Source organism: Eubalaena glacialis, chromosome 18, assembly GCF_028564815.1.
Source record: "Eubalaena glacialis isolate mEubGla1 chromosome 18, mEubGla1.1.hap2.+ XY, whole genome shotgun sequence".
Taxonomy (NCBI): domain Eukaryota; kingdom Metazoa; phylum Chordata; class Mammalia; order Artiodactyla; family Balaenidae; genus Eubalaena; species Eubalaena glacialis.
This window is the reverse complement of record NC_083733.1, coordinates 70,349,031-70,359,616: the sequence shown is the minus strand read 5'-3', so window position 1 is coordinate 70,359,616 and position 10,586 is coordinate 70,349,031.

The window sequence follows — 10,586 nt, the reverse complement described above, 5'->3', positions numbered from 1 at the left end:
GGTATCACTTCGCATCAGTCAGAAGGGCCATCCTCACAAAGTGTAAAAACCAGAAATTCAGGACAGGGCGTGGAGAAATGGGAGCCCTCTACGCTGATGGTGGGAATATAAATTGCCAGCGGCCACTCTAGAGAAGTGTATTGTGTTTCCTAAAAAATCTATAAAACAGATGTACAGAGCATACGGCACTTCCACTCCTCAGCATACATCTTCGGAAAAACAAAAATCCGCAGGACACAAGCACCACAACGTTTAGTGCTGCTCTCTTTACAAGAGCCTCGAGTTGGTACAACCTAAATGTCCTTGGAAGGAAAACATGGATAAAGCAGATGTTGTACTTATGTGCAATGAAATATCACTCAGCCATGAAATCAATGAAATAAGGCCAGTTGAAGCAACTCGGGTGGACTTAGGTACAATCATTCTAAGTGAAATAAGTCAGACAGAAAAAGAAACTTATCATAAGATATCACTTATAGGTGGAATCTAAAAATGGCTACACATGAACTAAATTACAAAACAGAAACAGAGTCATACATTTAGGGCTTCCCTGTTGGCGCAGTTGCTAAGAAACCACCAGCCAATGCAGGCGACTCTGGTTCGAGCCCTGATCCGGGAAGATCCCACATGCTGTGGAGTAACTAAGCCAGTGCGCCACAAATACTGAGCCTGCGCTCTACAGCTCGCAAGCCACAACTACTGAGCCCGCGTGCCACAACTATTGAAGCCGGCACGCCTAAAGCCCGTGCTCCACAACCAGAAAAGCCACCACAATAAGAAGCCCATGCACCGCACCTAAGACCCAATGCAGCCAAAAAATTAATCAATCAATTAATTAATTAATTAATTTTAAAAAGGGACAAGTTGCCAGCTGCCTTACTGTCTAGTGAGGGACCAATTTCTGGTTCATAATGTGGATTTTCTGGCTCTGCAATGAAATGATGTAATGGGCATAAGATCTTCTGTTGCTACATTTATTAGGTCACTAATCCCATGTTTGAGGTCTCTGACCTCATGACCTAATCACCTCCCAAAAGCCCCACCTCCTAATACCATCAATATGGGAGCTGGGCTTCAAAATTTGAAAATTAGAGGTACAATATATTTACACCATAACAGGGACCACAGACTTAAATGATTCTTCCTTTCATGTTAAAGGTTTTGCACATATATATTTATTACATAATCCTCAAACCCTTGCTTTTTTTTAAGATTCTTTTCCCATATAAGCCAGTACAGAGCACTGAGTAGAGTTCCCTGTGCTATACAGCAGGTCCATATCAATACTTATCTATTTTATGTATACTAGTGTGTATATGTCAGTCCCATTCTCCCAATTTATCCCTCCCCCACTTATACCCTGGTAACCATAAGTTTGTTTTCTATATCCATGACTCTATTTCTGTTTTGTAAATAAGTTCTTTTGTACCATTTTTTTTTAGATTCCACATATAAGCAATATCATATGATATCTGTCTTTCTGTGTCTGACTTGCTTCACTCAGTATAACAATCTCTAGTTCCATCCATGTTGCTGAAAAACCCTTAATTGTTAAGGATAACTCTCAATTTTTTCCAGTGTCATCAGCAATTCTTTCTGGCAGACATGTGATAACACTTTTTAAACAGGGATATTGAGACCAAGGCTCCTGACCTGCAAACAAACAAAACATCATTCATATAGTGAAAACTTTGCACATCAAAGGATGAAAGCACTTGGTCTAAATGCCTTTGCACCCACTGCTGACAGAGGGCAGAGGAGTTTGACTCACTAACCTTCCTTACGTGCACTTCTTCCTAATGGGGTATTCCACCTAAAACTTATAAGAAGCGGGACTGCATCATGGAACACACCAATCTCTACTACAGATTGTGAAGCAGCAAAAAAAATCAAAATAAAAACATGATGAAATCATCCAAAGGGTTCTGTCTACATTGTTACAGTAGTTTCCCTCACACTGTGAACCCTTTTCAAACTCTGCCACTTGAACCTGTTTTTATTTTTTTCAACAACAATAATGTTAATCTGGAGTCACATGCTCCAGTAATATTACACTATCCCTTGTGCAAGTATGTAGGGATTCGAGGAGCTATGGGAGGTTATCATGAGAAGTTGCCTAGAGTAATTAGGACATTTCATTTAATGTTGGCTCTTCTCTCTAAGATGTCTGCTGCCCTCTTCTTTATTAGCTACTAGCATTGAGAAAGTGAGCAAGATAAGACCCTTCTCTTTCCCTGCCCATGAATGCACCCGTGATGAACCCCACAGAACTTGGTGCTTCCAGAATCCCCTGAACCTACTGACCCTCCATGCATGGCATGACATAGATAAGGATGGTGACGTGTGTACTTGTATAGAACATGCTATAAAATTTTCGACTCTTCCCTTCCTCATAATTCCAAAGAATAGATTTCTTTGGATTTCTGCTTAATGCTGCTGGTGTTGGTACATAAGTTGAGGGAGGTATCAGGGCACACCAAAAGAGAGGGTAACTGCACAGAAAATACAAGCAGGTACATTTCTGTGTAGTTTCAAGCAGCTTATTTGCTGTATCAACCATGGTGATATGTTGACCCTTCCTCTTTCTACTAGCAGTACAACAAACATATATAAAGGATATTTAGGCTGCTTGTTTTATCCCTACCTCTCACAATTGATCTGCACTCACATATAGGACAATGAAGGACCCTTACTACCATCTTACCCAATACTGGAGAACTAGAGAATGTCCAAATTTTTCCAGGGATTATTTTCATATTCCCCAATCAGGCCTATGAAGGAATCTTACCTATTCTGTTTAATGAAGTCATATCTCTCACGGCACCCCATCATCACCAATACTGGAAAAAAATTAGAAGGGTCTTAGATTTTACCATATTTGAAATTCCAATATTTTAGCCCAACACGTTTCAGGATTTTAGAAAAAAATATTTTAAATGAGACAAAAAATCATTTTTATGACACAAACAGACAGCAATAGTATTCTATTTTTATCTGTTCCACTTGCACACAAGTGTCTCATGGGGTTACGTAAAGCACTCCTGTTGGGTGCTGTGCATGGTGCAAGTATGGATTAAAGCTTAGGAATCTTAAGCTTCAGTCACCTGAAAGTTTTAAAGTAGGATGCAAGCAATCCTGTCCAACATTTGAACAGAGCAAGACACTCTCTTTATTTTATTTGTCAGGTAATTAATCTGTCTTTTGCCCCAAGGAGAGAAACAACTGGCATCTTCCATCAATGTGTTGTACACAAATCTTTGAACAGAGAGTGCAAGCAGAGGCTGATACAAGATGTGAGAAAAAAAAAAAAGAGAGACCCTTGTGGCATTTTCTCCTAACTTATTGCAATCTCCCATTTAAAATGTGGGAATAATCAATCTTCTGAGGAAAAAGGCCCAAGGAAGGTTTTTGCTTTTGTGGAATAATGGGATTGCTAAAGATTTCAGGAGGCAAGACGAATTAGTGAGAATGACGATGAGAAATCAGAGAAAAGTCAGATCCAAGGATGAAGTGATGTTTACCACTGTGAATCAGTGAGAAGTAGGAGCAAATGAGAAGAAAGCTGAATACAACATTTTCTGAATAAATATAACCTTTCAGCTGTCATAGAAAAATTAATACTCACTATGATACAACATATTTAGTTTAGAAAGTTAACTAATTTAAAGCTTAATAATTACATTTATTGAAGAAACGAAAACATCTTTGTGGTTTAGAATAAATAATGTGCTCTGCTACAGATAAGAAGACTACATAAATAAATAGAAATAAGACTAAATAAATAAATAAAGAGGAAAATAACAAATTAGATGTTATTAACATTAAAAACTGACACTCATCTAAAGAAAGAGGAGAGACAGAAACAGAGAAGAAGTCATATCAAGCATATATAAAAACCTCCTAAATAAGCAAAACTGCACTGCAGCCTTATTAAAATAGCCAAGACATGGAGGCAACCAAAATGTCCATCAACAGATGACTGCACAAAGAAGAAGTGGTCCATGTACACTTTGTAATATTACTCCAATAAAAAATATAAATTAAATTTAAAAAACAAACATACGTAAGGTGACATAAGCTTTTGGGGGTTTATCCGGGCATATTCCACTCTAATTTACAACCGAGGAACACGATTTCCAGGAAGGTTCTCTTTCCCTAGTAACCCGATTAAGGAATGTAGAAATGCTGCCACCCTGTGGCCATTACCCGCAACAGCAGCTTTAAAATGGTCACTTCATATTCACAAGGAGTGCAGGGCTGTAAATGACACCTGCCCTCACAATGTCTTGAGAGATGTAATGGCCAAAAAAATTCAAATTGTGGCACATACTTCAAGAAAAGAATTTGAATAGGTAACTTGTAGTCACTTTAAAAAAAAAAAAGGACATGGCTAAAAGCACAATATGAGGAATTATAAAATGCATGCAAATCCATCCACAAAAACGGATCAGCTCACACCGGTCAGAATGACCATCAGCAAAAACACGACAAACAATAAATGCTGAAGGGGTTGTGGAGAAAGGCATACCCTCAACTTTAATTGAGACGAAAACTGTTAAGAGCCACTAATGAAAACAGAAAGGAGGTGCCTTTAAAAGGTAAACATTCAGCTACCATAGGATCCAGCAGGCCCACTCCTTGGCCTATAACCTAAGAAGACAGAATTGGAAAGACACAGGCAGGCAAAACTGCACTGCACCCTTTTTATAATAGCCAAGACATGGAAGCAATCAAAAAGTTCATCAACAGATGAATGGACAAATAAAAACTGGTACATGTACAGATGGAATATTAGCCAAAGAAAAAAATGAAACAATACCATTTGCAGCACCACAGATGAGTCTAGAGGTAATCACACAACTTGAAGTAAGTCAGAAACCAAAAGACACATATCCTATGATATCACTTATAGGTGTTACCTAAAAATTCATACCAATGGAGATATTTCCACAGAGAAAGGCAATCACAGATTCATTAAACAAAATTATGGTTAACCAAATGGAAAGTTGTGAGGATTGTATAAATTAGGATATTGGGGTTAACAGAATTATACAAACACATGGGAAATATATAATCACCAAAGACCTACGGAATACCAAGAGAAGACTACTCAATATTGTGTCAAAGCCTACATGGGAAATGGATGTGAAGATGAATAGATATATGTATATGTGTAAAAGAACCACATCTTGCACACCTAGAACAAACAAAACATTGTAATCAAATTTGCTCTGATAAAAACCAAACATTAAATTAAAAAAAGAACAAAAAATAATGAGACATAAACTTATCCGGGTTTTTCCTCACATATTCCATTCTAATTTACAACCTAGGAACATGACTTCCAGGAAGGTTCTGTTTCCCTAGTAACCAGTGTGGAATGTAGAAATGCTGCCTCCCTGTGGCCGTTTCCTGCAAAAGCAGCTTTAAACCCACAGATAGTGGTCAACTTGATATTCACAAGGACTCAGGGCTGTAAATGACACCTGCCCTCAAAAAAAATCCTGGGGTCGAAAATCGACCCAAAAATTCAAAAGAGGTCAACCTTTCAGGAGGACAACTTCAAGAGGTATATTGTACTCACATTCTTTCTTTTCTTTTCTTTTTTTCTTTTTTTTTGTTTAACAAAAGAAAGGCGTGGAACAATACTCAACATCAGGAATTAATAAAGACATGCAAATCCAATCTACAAAACCTTCACCTCACAACAGTCAGAATGATCATCAGCAAAAAAGTCTACAAACAATAAATGTTGAAGGGGTTTTAGAGAACTGTGTACCCTCTAGATGCTGGTGGGATGTAAACTGGTAACAGCCAGTAGTGAGAACAGAGTGGAGGTGCGTTTAAATGTAAAAACTGAGCTACCATAGGATCTGGTAGGCCCACTGCTGGGCCTATCACCTGAGAAGACCAGAATCAAAAAGACACAGGCTGGCAATCCTGCACTGCAGCAATATTTACCATAGCCAAGACTTGGAAGCAACCAAAATGTCCATCAACAGATCAATACACAAAGCAGAAGTGGTCCATGAAGACAATGGAATATTAGCCATGGAAAAGAATGAAACAGTGCTGTTTGCACCACCATAGAAGGACCTAGAGATAATCACACATCTTGAAGTAAGAAAGAAACCGAAAGACAGATATCCTATGACATCATTTATAGGTGTTACCTAAATATTGATAACCCATGAACTTATTTCCAAGAGAAGGACACTCATGGATTAAGAAAACAAAATTATGGTTAACCAAATGGAAAGGTGTGAGGAATGGATAAAGTAGGATATGGGGGTTGACAGACATATACTAATACATATGAAATATATAATCACCAAAGACCTATGGAATACCAAGGGAGGTCTACTCAACACTCTGTAATAACCTACATGGGAAAGGATCCAAAGATGAATAGATAGACACATAGATATAATGAACCAGATTCTGTACACCTAGAAAAAACACATTTTTAGCCAATTTGCTCTGATCAAAAATAAAAATTAAATTTAAAAAACAAACAAGAAGTAAGGAGATATAAGCTCTTGGGGGTTTGCCCTGGCACAGTCCACTCTAATTTGCAGCCTACTAACACGATTTCCAGGAAGGCTCTGTTGTCCAAATACTCAGAATTGGAAATGTAGAAATGCTGCCGCCTTGTGGCCGTTTCCCGCAAGAGCGGCTTTAAACCCACAGCTAATGGTCACTTAATATTCACAAGGACTCAGGGCTCTAAATGACACCTGCCCTCAAAAAATGTCCAGAGGTAGGGAATGGCCAAAAAAATACTCAAAACAGAGCAAATTTTTCAAGAAGATAGTAGTATGAAAAGGTAAGTTTCACTCACTCTTTAAAAAAAAAAGGAAAATGGATACAAGCTCAACATCAGGAATTATTAGACTCATGCAAATCTAATTTACAAAAAGGTTTCAACTCACACCAGTAGAATGACCATCAGCAAAAAGTCTACAAACAATAAATGCTGAAGGGGTTTTAGAGAACTGTGTACCCTCTAGCTGCTGGTGAGATGTAAAGTGGTAACAGCCAATAATGAGAACAGGAAGGAGCTACGTTTAAAAGTAAAAATTGAGCTACCATTGGATTCAGCAGACCCACCGCTGGGCCTATCACCTGAGAAGACCAGAATCGAGAAGACACAGGCTGGCAAAGCTGCACTGCAGCCATGTTCACAATAGCCAAGACATGGAAGCAACCAAAATGTCCATCAACAGATGAATGGACATAGAAGAAGTGGTCCATGTACACAATGGAATATTAGCCATGGAAAAGAATGAAACACTGCTCCTTGCAGCACCGTATATGAGCCTAGAGATAATCACAGAACATGAGGTAAGTCAGAAAGCAAAAAACAATATCCTATGATATCACTTAAAAGTGTTATCTAACAACTGACACAAATGAACATATTTGCACAGAGAAAGACATTCCCAGACTTAGAAAACAACCTATGGCTATCTAAAAGGAAAAGTGGGAGGAATGGATAAATTAAGATGAGGGTTTCCATACCTATACAAATACATATTAAATATATATATCAAAAAGGCCGACCATATACCAAGGGAGGTCTACTGAAAGCTCTGTAATAATTCACATGGGAAGTGGATCTGTACATGCATATATATAATGTACAAATGAACCAGATTGTGTACACCCAGAACAAACAATATTCTACTCATTACTCCGATTTAAAAAATTAAATTAAAACAACAAGTAATGAGATATAAACTTATGGGGTTTTTTCCTGGCACATTGCATTCTAATTTACAACCGAGGAACACGACTTCCAGGAAGGGCTCTGTTGCCCTAGTAACCAGATTTGGGAATGGAGAAATGCTGCCACCTTGTGGCCATTTCCCACAACAGCAGCTTTAAACCCAGTGTTAATGGTCACTTAATATTCACAGGGAATGCAGGGCTTTAAATGACACCTGCTCTCAAAAAATGTCCTGAGGTCAGGAATGGACATTAATATTCAAAACAGGGCAAACTCTCGAGAAGACAATTTCAAGAGGTAAATTTGCTCACACTGTTTTTTGTTTTTAAAAAGGACATGAAAAAATGTTCAACATCAAGAATTATTGGAGACATGCACATTTAAACTACAAAAAGGTATCACATTACACTAGTCTGAATGGCCATCAGAAAAAAATGTCTGCAAACAATAAATGCTGAATAAGTTTCCGAGAGTGGGTACCCTCCTATGCTGTTGCTGGGATGTAAACTGGTAACAGCCACTAATCAGAACAGAATGAAGGTGCCTTTTAAAAGTAACAGTTGAGCTACCATATGATCCTGCTGAACCACTAATGGGCCTATAACCCGAGAAAACCAGAATTCAGAAAGACACAGGCACCCAAACGTGCAGTGCAGCGCTATTTACAATAGCCAGACATGGATGCAACCAAAATGTCCAGCTACAGATGAATGGACAAAAAAGAAGTGGTCCATGTACACAACGGAATATTAGCCATGGAAAAGATGAAACAATGCCTTCTGCAGCACCACAGATGAGCCTAGAGATAATCATACTACGTAAAGTAAGTCAGAAAGAGAAAGACAAATATCCGATGATATCATTTACTGGTGTTATCTAAAAATTGATACCCTTGAACATATTTCCCCAGAGAAAGACCCATACAGACTTAGAAAAAGGTGAAAGGAATGGAAAAATTAGGATGTTAGGTTAACATACATTTAATAATACATATAAAATATATAATCAAGAAGGACCTATTGGATGCCAAGGGAGGTCTACTCAATGCTCTGTAATGACCAACATGGCAAAGAATCTAAACCTGATTAGATATATGTATACGTATGAATAAACCAGATTCTGTACACCTAGAACAAACACAACATTGTAATCAAATTTATCCTGATAAGAAATAAAAATTTAATTAAACAAGAAGTAATGTGACACAAGCTTTTGGGTATTTGTCCTGGCACTTTCCACTCTAATTTACAACCTAGGAACAGGAGTTCCACTAAGGCTTTGTTTTCCCTAGCAATCAAGATGAGTATGAATAACTTCCGCTGCCTTGTTGCCCTTTCCTGCAAATACAACTTTAAAACCAACGCTTATGGGTACTTAATATTCACAAGGACCGTAGGGCTGTAAATGACACCTGCAATCAGGGAATGTCCAGGGGTAGGTAAGCAAAAAAAAATTCAAAAGAAACAGACTTTCAAGGTCCTATTTCAATAGGTAAATTTTACACTGTTTAAAAGAAAAGCACTTGAAAAGATGCTCTAATTCGTGTATTATTAGCAGCATGGATATCAAAACTACAATGGGGGATCACTTCACGTGAGTCAGAATAGCCATTATCAAAATGTCTACAAACAATAAATGCTTGAGAGGTTGTAGAAAAAAGGGAACCCTCCTATGCTGCTGTTGGGATCTAAGGTGGTAAGAGCCACTATAAATAACAGTATGGAGGTGCCTTTAACAAGGTAAAATTAGAGCTACCATATGATCCAGCAATCCCACTCCCGGGCGTATAACAAGAGAAAACCAGAATTGGAAAACACACATGCACCCAATGTGCACCGCAGCACAATTTACAATGTCTAAGACATGGAAGCAACCAAAATATCCATCAGCGCATGGATGGATAAAGAAGTGGTACATGTTCACAGTGAAATATTACTCAGAAATGAAAAAGAATGAAAGAATGCTGTTTGCAGCATCATGGATGGACCTAGAGATAATCATACTAAGTGAAGTAAGTCAGAAAGAGAAAGTCAAATATCATATGATACCACTTATAGGTGAAATTTAAAAATTGATACCAATGAACTAATTTACAAGAGAGAAAAAGGAACTTTCCTGGTGGTCCAATGGTTAAGAATCTGAGCTTCCACTGCAGGGGGCGTGGGTTCGCTCTCTGGTGTTGGGAGAACTAATATCCCACATGCCTTGCAGTGCAGCCAAAAAAATAAAATAAAAGAGAGAGAAACAGACTCACAGACTTAGAAAACAAACTTATGGTTACCCAATGAGAAAGGTGAGGGGAAGGAATAAATCAGGAGGTTGGGGAAAACATTTACACACTAATACATGTAAAATAGATAATCAACAAGGACCTACTATATAACAAAGGGAAGTCTACTCAACACTCTCTAATAATCTATATGGGAAAAGAATCTGAAGATGAATAGACATATGAATATACATAACTGAACAAGATTCTGTACGCCTACCACAAACACAATATTTTAAATCAACTTTACTCCAATAAAAAAGAAAAATTAAATTAAAAAAAAACAAGAAGTAACAAAACACAAGATTTTGGGTGTTTGTTCTGGCACAGTCCACACTAATTTACAATCCAGGAGCCTGTCTTTCACAGTGGCTGTGGTTACCCAAGTAACCAGAGAGGGGCATGAAGGAAATCCTACCGCTTGTGCCCATTTCCACAACAGCAACTTTAAAACATGTGCTTATGGGCACTTAATATTCACAAGGACTGCCAGGGTGTAAATGACACCTGCCCTTAACAAATGTCCTGTGGTAGTTATCGAACAAAAATTCAAAATAGTCAGACTTTCAAAAAGCCAATGTCAACTGT